Here is a 22,741-nt window from a genome sequence, read left to right as displayed (position 1 = left end):
ATTTGGAAAATTATTGCAAATACAAAGCACGTACCACTGAAAATATATACCATTGAACACGTGTCACTGAAAATTTACGCTTTGAACTATTTAAATAGAATTATATAGGTTCATAAAGCAAAGAAAATGTTCTGAATTAGTCAAGGTCTGGTGAGATCAATGTGAATTATGTAAACAACGCTAAATGTATGGTAAATATACAGTGTGTCCATATTGATAGTTTCCAACCTTGACCGTAGTCATAGAAGTATCTGTATATTCTACGACGACCTCGATTAATAGAGATCATTATTTTTATCCTTTCAAAAATTGTTGCGAAATTATATTTCATGAATGTGTGATTGCATTGTTGCAAGAAGCAAAAAAACGACAAAAACAAGAAGAGGAAGTGTCCATTTATTTGTAAGAATAGGTATCACACGTAGAAATGATTTTTCTTCAAATTTTATTCAAATTCTTGAATGCAACTGTAATAATTGTGTAAATAGACTTACGAAACCTTTGTACGTACCTCTGACGTTCGTCGATAGTGGAAAATAAATATCGTGTTTTATATTTCTTCTGTTTCCGGATTAATTAATCCAGAAGAAACACGTGACAACTCACGCGTAAGATCAAATGCGCGTGCTAACAACACTGTTACCAATCGTGGAAACCTTACAGATCTGCTACTTACTTTGATCATATACAAGGTGTTAATATATTTGTCAGGCAATCACTTTGAGATATTGATTCTAAAAGCCAAAACAAACACAAAGATTATTGTAGAAAAATATTGAGATTGAGGTTCGTTTATTAAATTATAAGCAATTATAAGTTTGCATCGAGATGAAACGAGTGCAAGATGGGAAATTTATCAATGTTGTATTTCTGTCTTTTTTTATCTGTAATGTAGACTTTAATTGTTTATAAACATTTTTGTGTTTTTTTTTTTTAACATTTACGAATCAAAAGAATCCTAAGAATATATTAACGTCTTGTAGATATAAAATTTGTTGTTTTACTTTTTTTTATATCATTATATCATTTGGAAACTTGGAATTTTATTGACCACAAATGGCCTCAAGTTTGAAATTAAGTTAATCTTGTGATAAATTATTTATACTTTTAATATGCTTAATTTCAACTTATATATAAACGTTATTAATATTATTTAAACAAAAGAATGTAATAAAGATTTAACTATCAAGAAATGTGTTAAAATATTTAATTAGAAAATTAAACTATTAAAAAATTCATAATATAATTGAAAGATACTCGTATCTACATTACAAAAAAGGAAAGACGAATGTTATAAAAAACATTCAAGTATTCGTTAAATTCATAATTTGTCAAATTTACTACGAGGATATAAATAAATTCGCATATCGGAATAAGAGGGAGAAAAATTGGAGAGAAATCTCGAAATATATCCGTTTCGTATTTCAATTAGCAAAATTTACGGAAATTCCAATAAAATTTTATACCGCATCACCGGAAATGAAGCTTTCAAAGCGATCGTTATTCCCTCCGGTCATAAATGTATCGCGTGTACCTCTTAATTTGTACAGTTAAAACACGAAGGCCAAGCGGGTGCCATTTTGAATGTTGCCATTTGCAACAAAATCTTCCCCTATAAATTATTTCTCAACGATTATTTCTTTCCTTCACTCGATTTTATATTCCGTTCAAACGTTTATCTCAACGTTTTATCTCACACTTGTGCGATTAAAAATATTTCAAAGAATTTTAAACATATACAAAAGATACAACAGTTTTTTTTTCGTAATAAATCAAGTATTAATACTTTATTTAAAAATTTGTAATTAATCTCTATCTCTGTCATTCTTTGAATCATTCGATCATGATGAATTTTTTTTTCTCTCAAATAAAATCTCAAATAAAAAAATTGTAATTAAAAAAAAGAAACGTTCGAAAATAAAATAATAATTCCAAACTTTTCTATATCCTTGTGGTGTACTTCCCACAGCGTGGTCTCGATAAAATCGTGAAGTTCTCAATTCGGAACCGCAACACGTGGTCCGTTCGGGCTTCGTGCAATCCTGTTTGCTTAATCTTCTTTATGCATTCGATATAAATGCATGGAGGTGTGCGTGGGCTGGCCGAATGTTGATCGTGTGTCGCCCGAAACATTATTTTATGTCTTATATCGTAATCTAAATCACTTTCTTGAATTAGCGTGTACGACCGGTACATTCAGTTGATAAACGCGTTCCTCTTACAGTTAGTCACCTGGACACCGGATCTATTATCGTAGAAAGAAAATGGCGAGCAAATATTGAAATAAATATCGTTACAAGGGGATAGGATGCCTCGTGTAAATAACGTAAGAATCGATAAAATAATAATAAGTGACTTTTTTCTAATTTCTTTTCTAATTTGTTGTCATTGTCATTTTAGTTAGAGGATTATTTACGCTTTGACTACTGGACAGGTTTAGTTTTTTTTTTTAACGAGTTTTATGCCGAGTTGTTAGTAATTAAAAGGCGAGACGATTGATAAAATTAATTGAAATGTTCTGGATGATAGTTTTTTCTTTTTTTTTACCGAATGTGTGAAAAATTGTTCCTTTTAGAAATTTAAGCACATGTCAATGAATTACACATGTAGTAATTTCTGAAACTAATTTCGTTATTTAACTCCGTTAATTAAAACTCTGTATATATATATATATAAAATTATATTTAATTTAGTTTCTTTGAAATTGAAATACATTTTCATTTATATCAACCCTTTCAATATTGAACTCTAGCTTACAAAAAGAAAAAATTGAAGAAACGATTGAGAAAAGGATTTTCTCTTTATTCCTAAAGGAAAAAAAAGAAAAAGAAGAAGAAATAAAATGCAGTTGCAATATTGTTACATACAAACGGCAAACTCATTTCAAAAAAGAAGAAATTTATTATACAACTACGTTGGAAACGAGAGAAAATAGAGAAGATATTTGCTGAAAATCATGGTATCATTCGAACCGATCATCCCCTACTGAAACATTTCTCGAGTATCTCATTAAACGGCTCTCGTAAAAGACAAATTACAACGATGCATACACATTAAACGTGCGTGTATATACGTGTATAAGCGACACGAAGATATAATTAATATTCATTAGGGACCACCTTATTAAGGGGTCGGATACTCGATCCCTCTGTGTCGAATAGCACTCACGAATGCCTTGGAAAATGACGAAGAGAAAGAGGAGAGAGAGAGAAAGAGGGAGAGAGAGAGACCTGAAATTAATCGAAGTCTACGAGCACAGGCTATCTATTAATACCAATTTCTCTTCGAAGGCTGGCTATGCTTCTCGAATAAATATAACCATCGATGCAGAACTCGGTGTGGTCAAGGTTCCATTTTTCCCCCCTTCTCCCCCCTCTTCCTCATCGTGTACACGCGCGTGAAAATGTTATCAAGCGTTTCCTCTCCTTTGAAATCCCTCTTTCGTGCATGCCAATGATCCGAAGGAACGAAATTGCAGCTGGAAATTACAGCTCGATTCATTTCTTTGCCGTGTATCTGAAGGGTTTCGAATTCCTGCAGCATCACGTGCACATCCTGTGCCGATTGTAAAAACCGGATGTGAAAATTTATGGAAGACGAAAGGAGGATGGAAATGATGATGTATGATTGAAAGTGGTACGATTGTTTCTTTCTTTTTTCTTCTTTTTTTACGTGACTCGTCGATTCTTTTGACACCGATCCTTTGAATATCTTGTTTTTATCGAGATATCGTTGCAGGTGATAATATATGTCGTTTTAATATCCTTTAATCTTTAAAGGTTATTAATTATTCAATCATCGTATAATGAACAAACATTTCTTTTTTCTGTTGTTTAATCAAGTTCTGGATATCTTCGATAATTCCACATCGATGAAATATTATTTTTAAGTACTTTCTTCTCAACTGCTAGCTTAAGAAGGGAGAGTGATCAATTAAAATCATTCTTTAATTGAAAAGGAAATACAAGTAGATATATAATCATTTTCAATTATAATCGTTTATTTATTGCAACTCAATCAAAAGGAAAGAAACGATTATCGTGAACTACATTATAAATATAAATTCTATGTTATATGAGAAGAACATTCACGGATAATCCATATATCGATTTGGAATATCCTTCTTAATCCCTTCACCCAATTTCTCAAGGAAAATCTCGGAATCGAACGTAATCGAACGTAAGTCGATTGATCCGGATTTGATAGTATATAACGTCATAGTGGCATTCATAATTCAGGGTAGTTCGATTAGAAATAAGAGGCTTTCTTCAAACTTTCATCGAGTCTTGTTCCATCTATTTATTTAAAAAAAGTTAGGATAAAAATTATAATTAATACTTTAAGAGAGAGAGGATTAGAAATGAAGTTTAGGTAATAATTCTTCAAAATAATAAGTTCATTAAATCAAATTCATTAAATAAATTCTGTATAAATATAGATTCTTAACATAAATATTATATTGTTTCAAATCAATATATTATATATTTATTCAAAACAAAAATAAAATATTTGATAAATTTCATTAGTCTAAGATGGAAAAAATTACTACAGATTCAAATTCTATACTTTTTAAATATTAGATAATCATTAACATTCTCCATTTATACCTCTTTCAATTTCATTGAATCATTTGTTCCAGCATTGAAAGACTAAGCTCGTCTTTTTATTTTAAAGATGTCACCAAAAGGGATTATTTTGGCGATTGATTTAACAATAATGAAGAGAGTAGAGTATATACACAGTCTCACACGCAGTAATAAAATGTGTGTGTGAATGACGTATAAATTAGCTCTTTGTGAGATTATTTATAGGGAAGTTTTAATAATTCACGTGATGATCCTAGTAGCAATAGCGAAATTGATGCTTCATCGGGTTATCTTTATTGGCAATTTAGTATCGTATCGATAAGATAATTGGATGGAAAGAAATGAAATGATTGGAATAATTGTTGAAATGAAATTGGAGTTGCATACAAAAGTGCATATAACACGTATGTTATATGTTTTAAGCGTAGAAGTTGAAGTGCAATTATTTCGGAGGATGTACGACGTTAAAGTAATCATTGAAGTGGTGAAATGTGAATGGTAAAAGTGGCGGTGTGCTGATGCAGTTAAAAGTATAATTGTTTGAAATTGTATAGTATTCATTCAGATGATTAATTGTGTAACGAAAAGAAGATAATGAAAGCATAAAAGAGACAGGCTGAATGCATCAATGATTGAACAAAGCAGAGTTTGAATTATAAATTATTCGAAATTGGACTAATATAACAGCGATTGCAAAGTTCATTGCTGCATCTCAAAATTGCACAAAGCTTCTTGCAAATTTCAATTGTTCCATACCATCAATCTCCCTTTTTTCTTTTTTTTTTAATTACTACAGAATATGACAAAATATAATTTCCAGATTGTAACAGAATCTTTACCTATTTTCTTTTTAATTCAATCTTTTTTCATCTTTGCCAATTATCTCTGTCAAAAATTCGAAAATAAAATTTCATCCTTTCTTCAATTTTTCCCATCTTCTACACAATTTTTATTATACACTCGGCCGAGGAAAAATTCAATAATAGAACCGAATGATTCATCCTGTGATAAATGAGTATGGTAATTCCGGCAGTTTGGTCGCTATATTTAAAATCCGAATCGAAGGATGCGGTTTTAAATTCTCTGTGGCTGCTTATACCCGCGCCACAAGACCGCCAAGCGTGAAAATAACAGTAACGAACGGATCCCTCGAAATTTATGTGTTTGCATGTGTATATAGTGGTGATATACCACCTCTGGTGAAACGAAATTACGTGAAAAAGCACGTGTCAAGGGTGGACTCGGAGGTAACGTTGCTCGAGGAGAATGGGAAATGAAGAACAGAAGATGAAGAAGGGTTTATGGGGGCATGTATGAATGATGCGTGGCAATAATGTGAATATGGCTTGAATTGATATATTCCAAGTGTATTGTACAGTACGTTACAAATTTATGCGTACAGAAAGAATAAGAAAGAAATGATGGATTAACTGATTTTTCATATTTTTGTGACTGATAACCTATTTACATTGTCATATTTCTATTGTGTTATAAATTGATACGAAAGTATGATCTATCGACATAGGAGAATAAATTGGAAATGACAAGGATGGATTATGAAAATGGCGAGCTGTGTATTATTTGTTGGTTCTAATAATGTTATAAAAATAAAGATTATTTCGTTATTGCTTTCATTGTTTAGTATACATTAATTACACGAGGGATAAAGTATAAATATAATATCCTGCGAAGAATCTTATTGAGAATAATGTTGAAAAATTATGGAGAGCAAAAAAATGTAAAATTTATTCTCCGCAAAATGTAGAAAGAAAAGGCAAATTGCATTGTTTTCTTATTTTCACACTAATAAGCTTCTTGTAGCTGATATTTCTTTTGGTCAAGAGATGAAAGAATTGTGGTATTTCAAGCAGAAAACTCCGGGTATGATAAAAAGCTATAGAAAACAAGATGCTTGTTCACGAGGGACTAAAGCAGAAGTGTATGTATGTATGTATGTAAGACTAAAAAAGAAAATCAAAGGGAAGTGCTTTGAAGAAATACGTGTAACAATTGCAGTAGCATTATTGTCAAGAAAGAAGAGTGTTTGCTATAAAGAAAGAAATATCTCTATTGTAAAGGAAGAAGTTCTATTGAAGTTTTGAATTGTTTGTATTGTGTCAGTTAACCCTTTTGCTACCACTACTACTTTGAGTTAATGTAATACAAAAAATAATATTTGTTTAATATTAATATTCTATTGAATATGTACAATGAGAAGTTAAAAATCTAATATCAAAAGTTACAATATAATAAATCAAAAAAGAAATTTTTTTTAAAATTTAAATACCATACTTAATAAAGATCTAAAATCTCGATGCAAAAAATTTTTTAACAGAGACACAAAATTTCATACAAAGTACATTGAAAAAGAATTACATTATATGGAATTCCTGTTTTTCATATTCCTGATGTATAATTTTTTATATCATAATACATAGAGATCGCCATTATATTCGTGAAATTTACTGAAATTATTTGAAATTATTTAACTTTACGATATACCCATTTTCCTTGAAAAGTAAAAGGAATCACTTTACATTATCATTTGCCAATGAAATGATAACGTTTTCATTTTTTTATTTAATGTTTTAGCTATTAATAAACTCCATAAATTTATTTTTAAAAATAATAAATGGTGATTTATGGTTAGTTGTGTGCAGAACACAGCGCCACTGATCAGGTACGACGAAGTCGGTAACTATATGCGCGCATGCGCACACGTCACGTCACGATGTGCACTTCCCGCATTAGTTCGCGGGATACAAATAACAAGGGAAACGGACTTTTGTTGCACCCGGAATACGAACATGTTAGCAGTTCGTGATCGTGTTGGTGATGCGTGATTCGCATAAAACACGGAAAAAGTAACTCGGTTCCCATCTACACTTTCAGAATCTCGAAAACAGTCGAGTATAAATGCGGAAACAAGCGTGCTCCTCGATAATGCGATGACCCGTCGTTTAATCGTGTTCTCGTTCAAACGCGCAAATAAAATGAATTCGAGGAATTCGTTAGTATTGACTCACTTTTTATTACAGAATCAATTAATTATTTCGTTTAAAATATTCTTGGAAAGAATATCGATATAATTTATACTATTGATAACGTAAATGATCGAAATATATGATCGATTAAATGAAATATCGAAATAAAAATAATTTCTAGAATTTTATAATTGAGATTTTAATGGAATTATTGTTTTTATAGATGAAAAAGAATACAAAAATGATAGATTGAGTTTGAAAAACTCGAATCTGAAGTCTTGCTTATTTCTTCTTTATTTAGATGAATCCAGTCCCACTTTTATGAGCTACTTAGTAACTAAAGGAAAAAAGAAATCACGTAAAACTAGTCGATACACATTTATTCCATGGTATTTTAAATTATCGATCTATCTTATACGTTAATAATAATGAAGTTGAATATAAATTTAATATAAATTTAGATTTAAATATGAAAATTATTTTATCAAAGTTATTTACCGAAGTGGTTATTTTAATTCTTATATCGATTGTGCGATAACTAATTTCCGGAAATTAAGATCTACATGTGATGATGATAGGCCTCGAATTTCCTTCGGTGGTTATTTGCTAATAAACTCATTTCCGGCCTGAATATAGACGCATCTCAGGTTCATTTAGCTTCTCTCGTGATCGATTTTGGAAAACGTGAAATTAATCCAAGAGATAAACACCATATAACGATACTAATATTATATTTGAAGAAAAATCAATATTAACTCTATAATTAAACTCATCAATAAAGTTTGAATATCGATCCATTATATCAATTCTAACCGCATTAGAATAAATACGAAACGATATTATTTGCTCAATTTAACTATTTTTACCATCGCATCAATTTCGACTCGAAATTAAATTAGAAGACGAACGAAACATAACTTCCAGATTTTTGTCATCCTAACTGTCTCTAAAGATTTTACAGCCACGATAATATCGTCAGATACGAGATCGTGTCATCAATGCCCGGATAGGGCGCATCTGTCCTTATTTTGACTTCTCGTCACGTACGAGGCTCGCACTCTCGATCGAACACCTTATATCGCAAACAATGCACGACCGAAAGAGAGAAGGAGTGGAAGCAGCGCGTGTGTGCATATGATTAGAGACTCGATCACGCGATCTCCGGCAGCAGATGCACCCGGAAAGAAATCAATTTGCATTCCATCGAGAGCTTAAAGGAGATACGGGCACTAACTTGTTACCGTTGAAAGAAACACAAGCACGATGCAGAGAATGATAAGATCGGATCGAATTTCCAGTCGATCCATTTTTTTTTATTTTTTTCCAATACGATCATTGACCTTTAGCCCTCTATATCTATATTGCAATACCTGTTGTTGTTGCAAGTTCTCCTTCGAAATTGTTTTGTTCGTTGTTTCAATCTCCAGAATCGATTCTCCAAAGATATTCCATGAATATATTAACACTCTGTATATACTTGCTAAAGCAACGTTTTACGGTCCACGGTTTTTGGTTTTCATTTAGAAAGTGCATTCTCTTGCAAATGAGAAAATACACCAACTTTTCTCGTCTTCATTTTTGGAAAGTGGATTCTTGTAGATTAGGAGGAAGAATCTTTTTGCTTGGTTTCACCAAAGTAGAAACTAAATTTCTGATCTTGCGTAGATTTTTGAATTTAAAGAAATTGGAATTACGGAAGTCGTGAAGGAAGAATGGTCTCGTGTATAGATATGAAAGGGTAGATGGGGTGGCTGGGTTACCAGGGTCCACGCTATCGATTTGTCGAAGCTGTACAAGAGAAAATGTGTAGCAGTGTAGACAGCAGTATTGTCTCTTCGTGTACTACATGTGCTTCCAGACACGACAAGCCAGATCCAATTCTTGACTGGTAATTTTCGATTCAAGCACCCTGGGATCAGATTGGATTGCTTCTATGATCGTTATGAAATTTATAAATGTTTTATATTATTGGAACGATCGTGTTAATTCACACATTGTTATATTTTATCGTTAGAAATAGATTAGATTTATTAATTATAATAATATAAGAGGAGGATCGAGTTCAATTAATAAATTGATAAAAAAATTTCAATCAAAAGTTCTCGGCCCGATTTTATTTTGTTTAATAGGATAATCGAATCATTTTAGTTGTTCCTCCCTCTTATGCGCGCGTACAAGTTAATTTTCAATCGAATAAATCAAATCTAGAAATGCGAAATACATTTCGATTAACGCATCAAATATTTCTTCGTACATTAAGCAATAAAATATCGTCCACCGATGGCCAACAGACTGAAAAACAATTTCACATTCGCCAACAGCGGTACAGGTTACTTAATCACGCACGGGAAACGATCAATAGCATCGATTCGTTTCAAAATTCATCAATATTGTGCATTCCAATTTTTGATAAACGGGGAAACGATTAATACAATTGTTATAAGAAATATATTTATGAATTATAAATATTCATTGGAAATTACATTAAAATATTTATAAGAAACAAATCTTGAAATAGAATTCTGTGTTAGAATTTGATGAATAGAAATTAAATTTTGTTCCTGGATGATGAGGAATGTAATTAACAATTTTAAAATAACGAAATAAACGTATAAGGTATAACTTGAACATCTTTCATTTTTATGTCAAAACAGAAAAAAAAAAAGAAAAAAAAATTCAACAAGCTTATATCTCAAGTGGAAATGAAAAATGTCTCATTGAAAATCATGGATATTCGCGAACATTTTCTGTAACCGCTATATCATAAGAACCAGAAGCAATTCCACTTTCTATATATTTTATGGAACTCGCGAGCTACACCCGGAATACGAGTATAACGTTACGCCAATGGTTCAATGTCGAGCAGATATGAATCATGGCTGGCGTTGCAGCGGCGAAGGTTTAACGGTGCTGCTTGTCAAAAGCGAATGCAACAATATTTGCGACCTAACAGAACTGGGTTTCGATTTCAGGCGAGCCGGCGTACGCATGGTTCAACCGATACGTGTTTCGCGTGATAGCCGATCGTCTGGTGAGTAGAACTTCTAGTCTTTTTTAATAACTTGTGGCATGATCTCTCGTGAATAAATCGCGATAAACGTAAATTATTCCTTCCGATATGATCTAAATGATCTCTCTGGTTTATGATTGGTTATAAAATATTTATTTGGATACCGGGGCTTTATTCGTAATCTTATTCTAATATTTTATTCATAACTTTAAATAACTAATTTTCAATTAATACAACTTCATCCAACGGTATTCAGTAGAATAATTTTATTTCAGTACAACATAACCTAACTTTTTCTTCGCTCTCGTTTATTTCATCATTCTGTCATTTTCAACTATTTTTACATCATATCGAACGAATTCAATTGGACATGGAACTATTTTCAGCGGTATATGTTCATGAAATTCTTCTTTTCAACGTCTTAAATAGGTTATGTGTCCCTATTCTTGGTAAGACACCTAGTACGTGAACGATTATCTATTTGAACCAATGCCCTTAAAGAAATTCAGGTCACAGTGCACGGTCATTCTATCTCATCTTATTTACGCTGTTGGCCAACCTCGTGTCCCGGAAATACGTCCATTAATGCTCATGACTTGACTGCCATCAGCGATAGTTCGATGTTAAAACGGCTAAGTGACTCGCGATAGGCCCATTACATGCTTTACTCTCGAGTAGTGTCAGTGGAAGAAATCTAACGAGGTCTCGAATTGAAGTATCAAGTGGCGCCACCAACTGATACAGTCACATCTAGAATTGCATGCAATTTTATCTTTCAAATTCGAAATTAAAATAGCTATTTACGACAATTTTCTGATTTTTAATTTCTCAGAATTTTTATATTAACTTCTATTGAGTCATACTAATGGAATTTTAAGTTTTAAATAGCCCATCACTTTTTTTTTTCTTTTTTTTCCTCTTGAAATAGACTTTTATGAAAAAATGAGAACAATGTACGGTAAAATATCCAACCTATGATTATGTAATAATGTAATAGTGATAAGATATTTATCATGTTTTGCTATGATAACGGTATTCTATCTATTTCAAAGTATATTGTATGTTGTTTAAGTACATGATTTTTCAATATACGATGTACATTATACATGCCTTAGTAACACATAATCAATTTTACACAAATATAAATTGTACAAAGAATTGCAAAATAATCACGTTATCAAAAATGATAATATTGTTTTCGAAGAATCAATTGAAAAATGATTTCAATTCTACTTTCTTGAAATCTTTCATGAATAAATTTACAATTCATCTTCATAAATAAAGAATTTTTAAAAGAACTTAATCCTAGAGAAAGTGCATCCTTTAGAAATTTGTTCTTCATTTCTTTTATCTAGCTTTTAGAATTTTAAACGGAATGAAATTTGTTCAACAAGAATATTTTTTCAATATATGAATTACTTTAAAAAAAATTTGCATCGAAACGAAAAATTTTTCTAATTAAACGAAACAGTTATTGGACGAAAAAAAAAAAGGAAAAAATTGTAATCGATATAAAAGTGATAAAGTGATTTTTTTTAATCAAACAACTATGCTATCGAGCAATGCAAAAAAAAAAAATTCTCATCGAAAAAAATCGTACTTAGAACACACCAATAGCAAAAGAAAGAAAAAAACATTCGATCAAAGAACATAATGTATCTATCTACACAGCTATCAAGAAACAAAAAAAAATAAATGAACTACATGTACCTAGTGATGCGTCCTGAAACATTTCGAATGGTTTCGAATTTTGAACATGATTCGATACTTAAAACCCTCGAAAGATAAGCATTAAAATTTTTCTCGAAAGCAACCTCTTGATAGATTTTTAGATCCATATCCATCAACCTCTCGAAAACGTTTCAAGCATCGAGACATGTTCGAAATCGATTCGAATAATCCTTTCCCAAATGTTAAAAGAGAAAGAAAAAACAAAAAACTTTTCGAATAACCTCGAAATTGATCGAACGCCCATCACCGACTAATCTCGCGTTCACAACGCGTAACAACGATCAGATGACAACGATCAGAGGCACGAATAGAACGTCACTGACTCACCACATGAGATCTATGATGCTGATGATGCATAGTATGATGATGATGATGTCTCTTCTCCTTAGCGTGATGCTTGGCATGATGCTTGCTGCCCCTGTGCGGTGGATAAGTGTGATAAAAGATGAGGTCGAAGCAAGGCTGGCGTCACCTGACCTCGGCCATCTCGCACTTGGCCACCTCTATCTGCCTGTTGTTCGGATGATTCTGATGGCTTGGCATCGTCAATTGGGCCGAGCAATTGTTGTGCATCTTTCTAGCCGCGTTCCCGGCCGCCATAGCCGTGGCGACCACGTTGCCCGTCCCTTTCTCGTCGTTCTGGGCCGCGTTCTCCAACGTCAGATCGTTCTCGTCCAAATCGACCGTGAACGCGATACGATGACGGGCGGGCAGCATTTTCACGTTCGAGCCGATCGGTGTCACCGTGGTCGCTGGATCCAGCTTGACCAGGGCCGCTTGCAATTCCAGAGCATCCATCTTGTCGCTTGATCGCGAGCGTACAATCCAGCCTAGCGAATCTCCTCGAAACGATCTTAACGGTGCGAATCGATCCCGTCGAGGCGGGCTAACTGTCGATCCGTCAACACTGTCGAACGATAATTCAGTTCCCTGACTTATCGGCCAGATAACGGGTGACGCTGAGCGAAAACGCTGCCTCTTCCATTTGAGGCGGCAACCATCCACGTTCCTCGGCCACGTTCCTCTTATCTCGGCCTCTCCTCTAGCACGAACCGCTACACCCGCGACCTACGTTCTACCTTCACATGGATATTTCGAGAAGCGGGGCAGGATTATGGAACCCCAGTGGTAGTAGGTTCACCCATGAATTCTCGTTCCGTCGTGGAACGAATCATCACACAAGTATGCCCGCTATTTTTATTTTGTTTCTGGGACGCTGTGTGTGTCGAACGATCACGCCTTTCTCCCCGATCCCCCTTCTCCTGTCGTTCGCGATAGGAGAGACACTTTATTTTTTAAAATATTCGCCCCCTTTCGTTCACCTCCACGATTTCTGCGATATCACTCACGCGATCGTTTTTCGATTTATCGAATGGTTTACGAGATTTCGCCACTTCGAAAGGTGTACAGGTCTGCAAGGAAAGAAACGTGATGTTCCCGGTCACGTAAATCGAGAAAATCAGGTTCGCTATATTCTGTCCAACGGGTAGTCAGTTCGCTGCTTCATAGTAGTAGGTGTCCCATTTGGGGCCGAGAGAAAATTTATATATGGTTTTGATGTATCAAATTGTCGGGAGAAGAAAACAGAATTTATCAAAAAGTTAATCTTTCCTGAAGGGAAAAATGATCCAGTAGCTCTTATTATTTGGACGAGAATTTGATAATAATTGTGCGAGATAAAAATTTTTTATAAAGAAATTGTTATTTTATCGATACCCGCATCTATGTTACACAATCTAGAATTTGTTTTTGCATTTATTATATATACTAAAAAATTATTAAAAGTACTTTTCCCGCATCAAGATTTTCAATTAACTAATATTTGTCTCGAAATAAAACCGGCTCTATGATATCACGTAATTTGTACGTGAATGTTTCAATTATCTTAACTCTGACGTGATTCGTTGAACAAATTATAACTTGTTCCTCGACTTTACGTGACATCGATCGTCGCCGATGTCGTGGACGTTTGAAAATACATTTTCTACGTTCTCGTCGCAGGCTGCACGCGACTTACACGCATCCTGAACAATAGCAACTCGAGTAGGCATCCAAGATCCGCCTCGTCATCGCGATTATGATTCTGGTTGGCGCGAGATCGCGTGAGACCGCTTCGTTACGCATCGTTGAACGATCCTCGAGATTCAACGTAGGGACCATGTTGTATTTCATCGTTTTATACTCGTACACGCCGTATCGAAATGGACAAGATTATCCTCGAAGATAAGATGGGATGAAATGAAAAAAAGCTAGCTATCCCTGAGCCTCGTTACTGAATCTTGAAAAATTCTAAAAATTCGCACAGACCGAGATACAATCTCTAGAAACGATAGAATTTAAATTCTATTTTAATCGGTCCGTTATTAAGGTGCTCCTCCTTCCGATTAAATCTTGAGACTTTGTTTGAACGTGAAATCCGGATACCGAAGAGAATTATGAAAAAGAATTTTCATTAAATGATTCTATTATGGTGTTTTGATAAATCAGTGTACGAATCTTTTAAGAAATTAATCAAACTCCTTCCCGAGATATGTGCAATTATCTTAGACAATTGCTTACAGTTTTGTAATATTTTTAAAATCATATAGAAAATTAATTTTTGAAGAACTTAACAACAATATATAATAATAAAAAGATAAAATTAAAATGAGCAAGTATAATATCAAAAAAAGTTGTATTGTAATACTTTAAAATTAATTCATTAAATAAATTAATATTATTATTTTACATATTAATAATGTAAGAGTATTTTCAAATATTTAAAATAATTGTCCAACTCAGTTGAAGTGAATAGAAATAGTTCATAATAAGCTTGATTTTTTTCTAAATTATAAAAAAGAAAATGATAAAAAATATTATTCATTTATTATTTTCATTCGAAATTATTTAATTTCTTCAAAATATTATTTTTTTTTTAAATATTTATTATTGATATAAGGATATTAATTGATCAGATTAATATCCTTATTAATATTCCATAATAAACCGGTTTGTTATCTCTTATCAATATTAATTAATTAGGATACAAATTGGATTAAGCGATACTGTTCCTAGCGATTGTATCCAAATCTATAGACTTTCAGAATAATGAAATATATCATTGTTATTCAAATCTTTTTTAATATTCTTATTATCAATATCTTCTCTTTTTTTTATTTAATTAAAATTGATGATTCTGAGTTATGACACTGTTCACTGATCGATCGATGAGAAAGTGGTAAAATCATACTGAGTGAATGAGAGAAAAGCTGAAATGGAAAGCTTCAATTGATGGATATTTTTTATATATGATTGATGGAGATTCAAGCGATTTTACATGATTCATATATGTGAAGAAAAAAGAGATAAAACTGGTCAACGAAACAAGCAACGATACTTACTTTATGTTGTTATGAATTGTAAACCACGAAATTCATATAAAAAATAATTACAAGCAATTGGTAATTCAAACTACTGATTAAAATAATTTAATTATACTTGATTTTAAAATATATTATAATATATTATAAATTTAATATTTGAAATTTTAGAATAATATTGGAAATGCAATTACAAAAGCAGCAAATGTAAAGCAAAAAGGATTAACTTAATATTTTCAGTTATTTATGTGGTTTAATTTTTACTTTGAATTTGAGGATTTGTTATATAGCATGAACTAACTAATGTTGTTTATCAAAAAAAGCAATAATTATGTATTCAAATAAATTTATCAAGAGAATAATAAAATATTCAATAAAATATAAATTTCTAAATTATAATATTATAAAAATATAAAAAGCAATTAAGGCAAAAGGAATGCAAAATGCTCATAAGCTATTAAAATAAAATATAAGAGGAAATCTATATTAGATTATAATTATAACAAAGAAAAATATAATCAATATATATAAATTACTTGTCATCCATCCATTATCTTAAGTGATAATATATTATTTGTAATATTTTATTTATAAATTAATTTAAAAACATTATTAAAAATACTATTCTGTATAGTTTTTAATTATTATTAATTTTAATAAGATATAATAACTTACAAATGTTTCTTAGATAGTTTATGTAACCTACAACAAACTAGAAAAAAAATAAGAAAAAAATAACCTAAAAAAATTTATATTTTGCATTCAAATGTGGTGATTTCCCACTTATATGTTAATTATAATATATTTTTACATAACCTATGCAGTAACAAAAAAATTATAAAATGAACATCTGTGAAGGACAACTGAGAAGAAAAATCTTTATTTAATTCGAACCAACATCAATAAAAGTTAAAACCAATGAACCAAACGATTTTAAGCTTCCAGATTTTCCGTGAAAATCTTCACTGTTGTCCTTGAAGCAAATAGCAATTAAAAGCGCCTATTCCACGAATTACCTATTCGTGAATGAGTCAGCAGCAAACAAATTTTATACCGGCTTTATGGAATTTTATCTTGCTTTATGTTTGATGCAGGTATTCGTGAAAGGAATTCCAAGGGCACTAGTATCTGAACCTCGAAAGGACGGTCAACGCACCATGGATTTCTTTGTGCGATTCAACCGCATTTCTAAATCGTTTTAACGTACCATTAAAAAACGGTAGGTTCAATTCTGGAGACACGAAAAACGCCTACAGAGAATCAGTAGCATCTATTTTCGATAATCTAACAGATCTGGTAGTTTTTGTAAAGTTTCAATGGAATTGATATTCTTCACTTTCAAGTGGATTGAAAAAAAATAATATTATGTTCTTTTTTGTTTTAGGTTAGGTTTGATAGATTCGAAGAATGAAAAAATTGTTATCGAGAACTATTTTACAAAAAATTATTTTAATATTTAAACAAATTATTTTCTCACCTCAGAAATGATTTATATAATTCGAAAAAACAAACACAATCACAATGAAACCACATGCATTTATAACTTACACGGCCATAAAGTATAAATTAACCTAGTATCTCATCAATAATGAACAGACAAAAACTAAAATACAATCTGTCTTCGCATTAACGCTTAAAGATGGACACGCCTATATTTTCCATTCGAGAGGAATATAATTACCGATTGGAAAAGAAAATCACAGGATATCCCGGATGACGAAGCTGAATCAATCGTTAAAGATGAAGAGATTAAGTTGAATGTTCCAAACAAAGGAACTCGAACCGGACAATGGCTTCTTTCGCTCTCGATGCTTCTAGTGATCTTTGTCGCAGGAAGAGAGAGCGAATAACCAAAGTAACAAGGAACCATAACACGATAGATGAGCAACTGTAATGATATTTTCTCGTGTAGTGCGACCAATCGTGTACCGGTAATTAAAGGGCGTGGAAACTAGGTGGCAGTGCGCTTGGCTACCGGGCCATTTTTTTCTTTCGACACAGATACGATGAAAAGTGCGCCGCATATTGTGCACATTGAAAAGAACACTACACTGTGTATAATACTAGATGGTAAGCGTAGAAAATTTTCACTCAATAGTGAGAAACTTGATGTCGCAAAAGAATACAAGCCGAGACCTTTCTCTCCCTTCTAATAACTAATTTTGATATGCAAAATTAATTAATGAAAGAATACATTAGTTCTCCGTTATTATTTTCATCGTTATGTTATTTTAGTATAATATGATATTTCACATTGTAAATTGTAGAAATAAAATTATAGAATAATTTTAATAATTAACATTTTTAATAATATAGAATTTTCAAATTAAATCAAGGATTCTTCTTGAAATATAATTAATTGCATGGAAAAAGAATAATTATACTTAACTTTTTTCTCTTTTAATTGAATGTCAATTTAAAAACAAAGATTTTAATTGAAATTTAATAACGAAACTTTTATTTATATATGTATAAATACATATGAAATAATCAATATTAAATTTAATTAAATTTTAGTTAAATTAAATTTGATAATTTAATTTTGTGCATTACAAATATTATGTAAATTAATATTATAATTATAATCAACTTTGAATTTAAAATTAAGTTAAATAATAATTAAATGGGATTCTTCAATTAAAAGAAAAAAAGTTTATTGTAGAAAGCTTTTATTCAATCAAAGCTTAAAAGAATTCAATAAACACCACTTCTTTTTGTCCAATTACTAATTGGCTTAACTTAAGGGGACTTACTTTTTTATTCATTTTTTTCTTTCGTCCAATCTTTTATTTAATTCTCATTAGTTGAAATAGCATTGAAAGAAAGTTAATAAATATGTACAATTAAAATATTTATTTTCCATAAATTGTTAATATTATCTATATTATTTTTCTAAAATTCACATTAATATCTATTTTTTATTATTTCTTAACGATTTAATCTTCGTTCTCAAAATACACAAAGCAAAATACTCAAGCTAAATCAACGAAATCACAAAATTCCTGTCAACATAACCTACTTTACGAAACCTAATCAACTAATTCACAAACGCTTCCTTCGAACACCCTTCAAATATTCCTAAACCTAATTCAACAGAATTCCCAAACACATCTCCCAAACACATCTCAAATATTCTCAACCTTCTGCTTATTTGCAAATTTCACCTTCCCATCTTTCCTAACCTCTTTCCCCGCCAACTTTTATTTCTCCAATTTCTTATTTGAGAAATTACGAGCATACATCGAGACACTATCTGTTCTGATATCAATATCGATAAACAGAAATGGGAACGAAATTTCTGGATTTTCTATTAAACTTGTTTCACTTTCTGTACGTGTATATGAATATGTGCACCAGACGTCAAAAGGTAAAGTTACAATCATCGAGGCTATTCGGCCATTACAGAATGTTGGATCGGTAACGACGGGCGGATACTTTCATTTTTCTCTTTTCTTTTCTTCGTTTTCTCGAACAAAATTAACCAGCTACTCTTCACTGTGGACTTTAAGAAAGGTTACCGGATGAGGGTCAGGTATTCTTTCAACGTATATCCTTCACCATGTAAGTGTTAAGTACAAGATCTGCGAGGTTACTAGCGAGATTAGACCTACAACACCAATAATCGAATAATAACAAAGTCGACCAGCTTATTTCCTCTTATACCCATCTATTTCGGAAGCGGCTTATTCTACAAGATCAGTATCAGAGGCCGCCACGGTTCAGACTACATCGGTTATAATCTATCTTTTTTGAAATTACTCGTTATTTTGAATGGATACTCGATGAATGGGTATTCTGGAATAGTTTAAACGTTTCTGGAAGTAATTTTAGAAGAACCAGTATATTTTGGGGCGTTGCTACGTTATTACAAGATTTTAAGGTTAAGAAATAGGTTATGTAGGAGTAGAGTAATTTGTAAGTATTATTTCAAAGTAAATATACTATAATTTTCAGTTATATAAAAACGGTTGTTAGTAATTAATCAACATGATATTTAATTTTAAGTTTTAATAATATTCTTTATACATGATAATTTACAAAACGTCCTATTTAATTATCCATAAATGCACTAATTTTTTCAATCTTTAATATAGAAAAAAATAAATAATTAATTCTTAAAAAATAGAATATTAGAAAATTTATTAGAATAGAAATTGCAAAACTGATTTTTTCAATATATTTTAAAAATTAGCAACTAATATTAATATAGCAATAAAACACACTGATACAAAGATAACCAATAAAAATACTAATTAAACAACAAAATTTATAAATATATATCCCACAAATCAAAATTCTATTGTGTCATACGATACGAAAGTGATATTGCAAAAAGAAAAGTCACCACTGACGTATTTCGAATTTGAGGTTAATCGCGCGCAACGGATCAAAATCGATTCCACCTGACGATATCGTCGTTCTATAGTGTAACCGGTGAACTTTCATTGTTTGTCTCTGATTACCCCCGCAATTTGTAATTTAATAATCGCCATTAATCAGCGTCATAAGTTCGTTCTCGTGTTTGGACGCCTTCGCAAAACTAGCCAACGGGAAAATGGCGAAGCATGCCGTGAAGATAAAGTCGGAGCGATTCGGTCACTGATAAAAGAGTGAACGTGATTCTGAAAATGACGGCTCAAGCTGCGATTAGCCTCTCGAGTAGGTCGAGGGAAAGAAATTGCACAATGGGGCAGAAACGACGTAGGAACGACACGAAAAACCACTATTCTTGATAACGAACAATGGAGCTTTGTTTTGCTATGATACGATTACGTTGTTAACCGATATTTTGGTGGTGTCATTTCTTTGAGACGTTAGAAGCGCATAAATGTCTTTTGAGATTGATGTGATTTTATAAGCGATAATAAGGGTGATTTATTAATATTAGAAAGATAATTTTATGTGTGAAATGGTTAACAGTTTGTGTCCATGTAATAAATTGTATAAGATTGAAGTGTAATTTAAAATTAGAAAAATATTAGAAAAATAATTGTGATAAATAAATGAATATTATATATAATAGAACATATAAGATATAAATGTAAATTGGTGTGTAATATTTCTATATTTATAGATATATAAACATGTTTTCATTAGTTATCGATTAGCTTATTCTTCATCGATTTTATGATCTTAATTTTAAACAAATCTATTTTTTTATTAATTGACTTTAATTATTTGTAAAAAAACTTTTGATACCACAGCATTAAATTTTAATTGTACGTGTGTATCTATACTAACATATGCATTACACTCAAACACATTCTGATACTATTTATGTTTTTCAGAATATTCTAACCTAATCACTGAAATAATTTTGCACTATCGAAGTTTCTGTAAGGATCAATTAAATTTGAATAAACTGGACGATTATGCGAACACTTCCGTGTTCTGTACCCGAAGAAAATGATTCTGAGTGCGGACGATAAAGATATCCGCTGCTTGGCGAATTATCGGAAATACGATGTTGTCGTCGCATGTAACTGCGTGTAAACGTGTGCATGATCATAAATCACAAGCAATGTAACTATGCATTTTACTTGCAACGATGGGGATGTCAGCAATACTTGAAGATTTACACGAAACATTTTCGTTACTACGCTATATTTTTATTTCACGGAAAATCATTGAGAAACAGTTAAAGTGATAAAAATAAAAATAAAATTAATAAAATAAAATAAACAAAGAAGAAACTAAAAAAAGTAAATAAAACAAAGGAAGAAAGAAAAAAATGAATGAAAAATATCAAAGAAAAATAAAGACAAGGTGAAAGGAAAATAATAAAAAATGAAAGGAATGATAGTAATAAAGATGAAAAAGGAGAGAAAGTACCTTAAGTGCCGGATCCTCAATTTTGTCCACGTAAACGTATGACAAAGGTACAGACCAAGAGAAAACGATGAAAAATCGGTAGATGGCAAAGCCCCGTAACAAACACGCAAGAGAAAATTGTAGCATTTGCGGCACGTGAGAGGATTGCATGCAGTCCGCGTAAAAAGTCTAAGAATCTATGTGTAAATATGTGAGTATATATAGGGTGAGTCACCGGATACAGGAAATCAAATGGTAATATTGCATTTCAGAGTACAAAGAAACGGTCAGGTAATTCAAATGGAACTATATGATAATTATGATATATATATATGTACAGAACGATGCATGCAAGTTGAAACGGACTATTTTCTGATTCTAATTGAACGAAAATGTTAGGAGAAAGGTAAATATATCAAATGTTATATCATCTATGGATTATGCGGTTATCCATTTTCTTTAAATAAAATTTTGTATTTTTTCGTTACATAAGATCATTCAATTTTTTAATTAAATATGTATCGAGATAAATTGATGTTTATTAATGTATTATTATTGTTTAATATATTTTTATAGGTGATCAGAATTCTCCAAGACAATAATAAATGTGCGACAATAAATTTATCAATAATACTAATAATTTACAAATGGCAAATTATAGATTATGGAATTTCACGTTTCTTAAAATTCACCCTGTATACATTAAAGCACAGAGATATTTCCTTCAAACATGGCTGACATATCATAAGAGATATTAAGCTCGCTTAACGAAGATTGCAGTACGAAAGTTAGTAACGCTTTCTGAAACCCAGTTGAAAGATATTCAAACTGGTTCACGAGCTTTCTGCGTTATATTCATTTCCATTTTTTACCACATGGTAAGAAAAAGGAGAAAAAAAATGAGAAGAAGGAAAAAGAAGAACTTGGCTCATTAGAACTTAAAATAACAGAAATGAGAAAAATTTGGAAAAAAGTATAGATAATAAAGAAGTTTGGATCTTTGATCGAAGAATTTTCTTTTAAAAATTAATCTTCCAAGAAGAATTAATTTATTCTTAATTCGAAAAAATACTCACGGATAATCGTTTCAAACTTAAATTGCCTATAACTTAATAAATAAGCCTCGATCAAAATTTTTATATATTAACTTTTGTCATTCTGTTGGTCTCTGAAAAACTTCTCAAAGATGTTCCCTCAAATATATTAATGTACAGCCTGAATTTCTTAAAAATAAGATTCTATAAAATCGAAGTATAAAAT

At 31.4% G+C, this 22,741-nt stretch overlaps 1 protein-coding gene and 1 long non-coding RNA gene across 7 annotated transcripts in view; one reads left to right on the top strand and one right to left on the bottom strand.

Moving 5' to 3' along the window:
- The window catches only part of LOC107994650 (uncharacterized), a 41,735-nt gene extending 19,250 nt beyond the window's left edge, over positions 1-22,485 (top strand). For 2 of the 6 annotated variants that reach the window (XR_009830064.1, XR_009830065.1), the window contains exons 2-7: positions 10,543-10,601; positions 16,765-16,889; positions 17,055-19,585; positions 20,959-21,692; positions 21,754-21,887; positions 22,058-22,485. This is a non-coding gene — a long non-coding RNA (uncharacterized LOC107994650). Of the gene's footprint in view, positions 1-10,236; positions 10,602-16,764; positions 16,890-17,054; positions 20,720-20,958; positions 21,693-21,753; positions 21,888-22,057 lie in introns of those variants that run through there. The other 4 variants (XR_009830067.1, XR_009830066.1, XR_009830068.1 and 1 more) reach the window with 3 other exon arrangements.
- LOC107992577 (probable serine/threonine-protein kinase dyrk2) overlaps positions 1-22,741 on the bottom strand; it is a 203,119-nt gene that overhangs the window by 107,002 nt on the left and 73,376 nt on the right.

The sequence above is a fragment of the Apis cerana genome, linkage group LG6 (assembly GCF_029169275.1).
Source record: "Apis cerana isolate GH-2021 linkage group LG6, AcerK_1.0, whole genome shotgun sequence".
In the NCBI taxonomy this organism is placed as follows: Eukaryota; Metazoa; Arthropoda; class Insecta; order Hymenoptera; family Apidae; genus Apis; species Apis cerana.
Note: the sequence above shows the minus strand (reverse complement) of the source record. Positions and strands in the feature narration are given on the sequence as shown.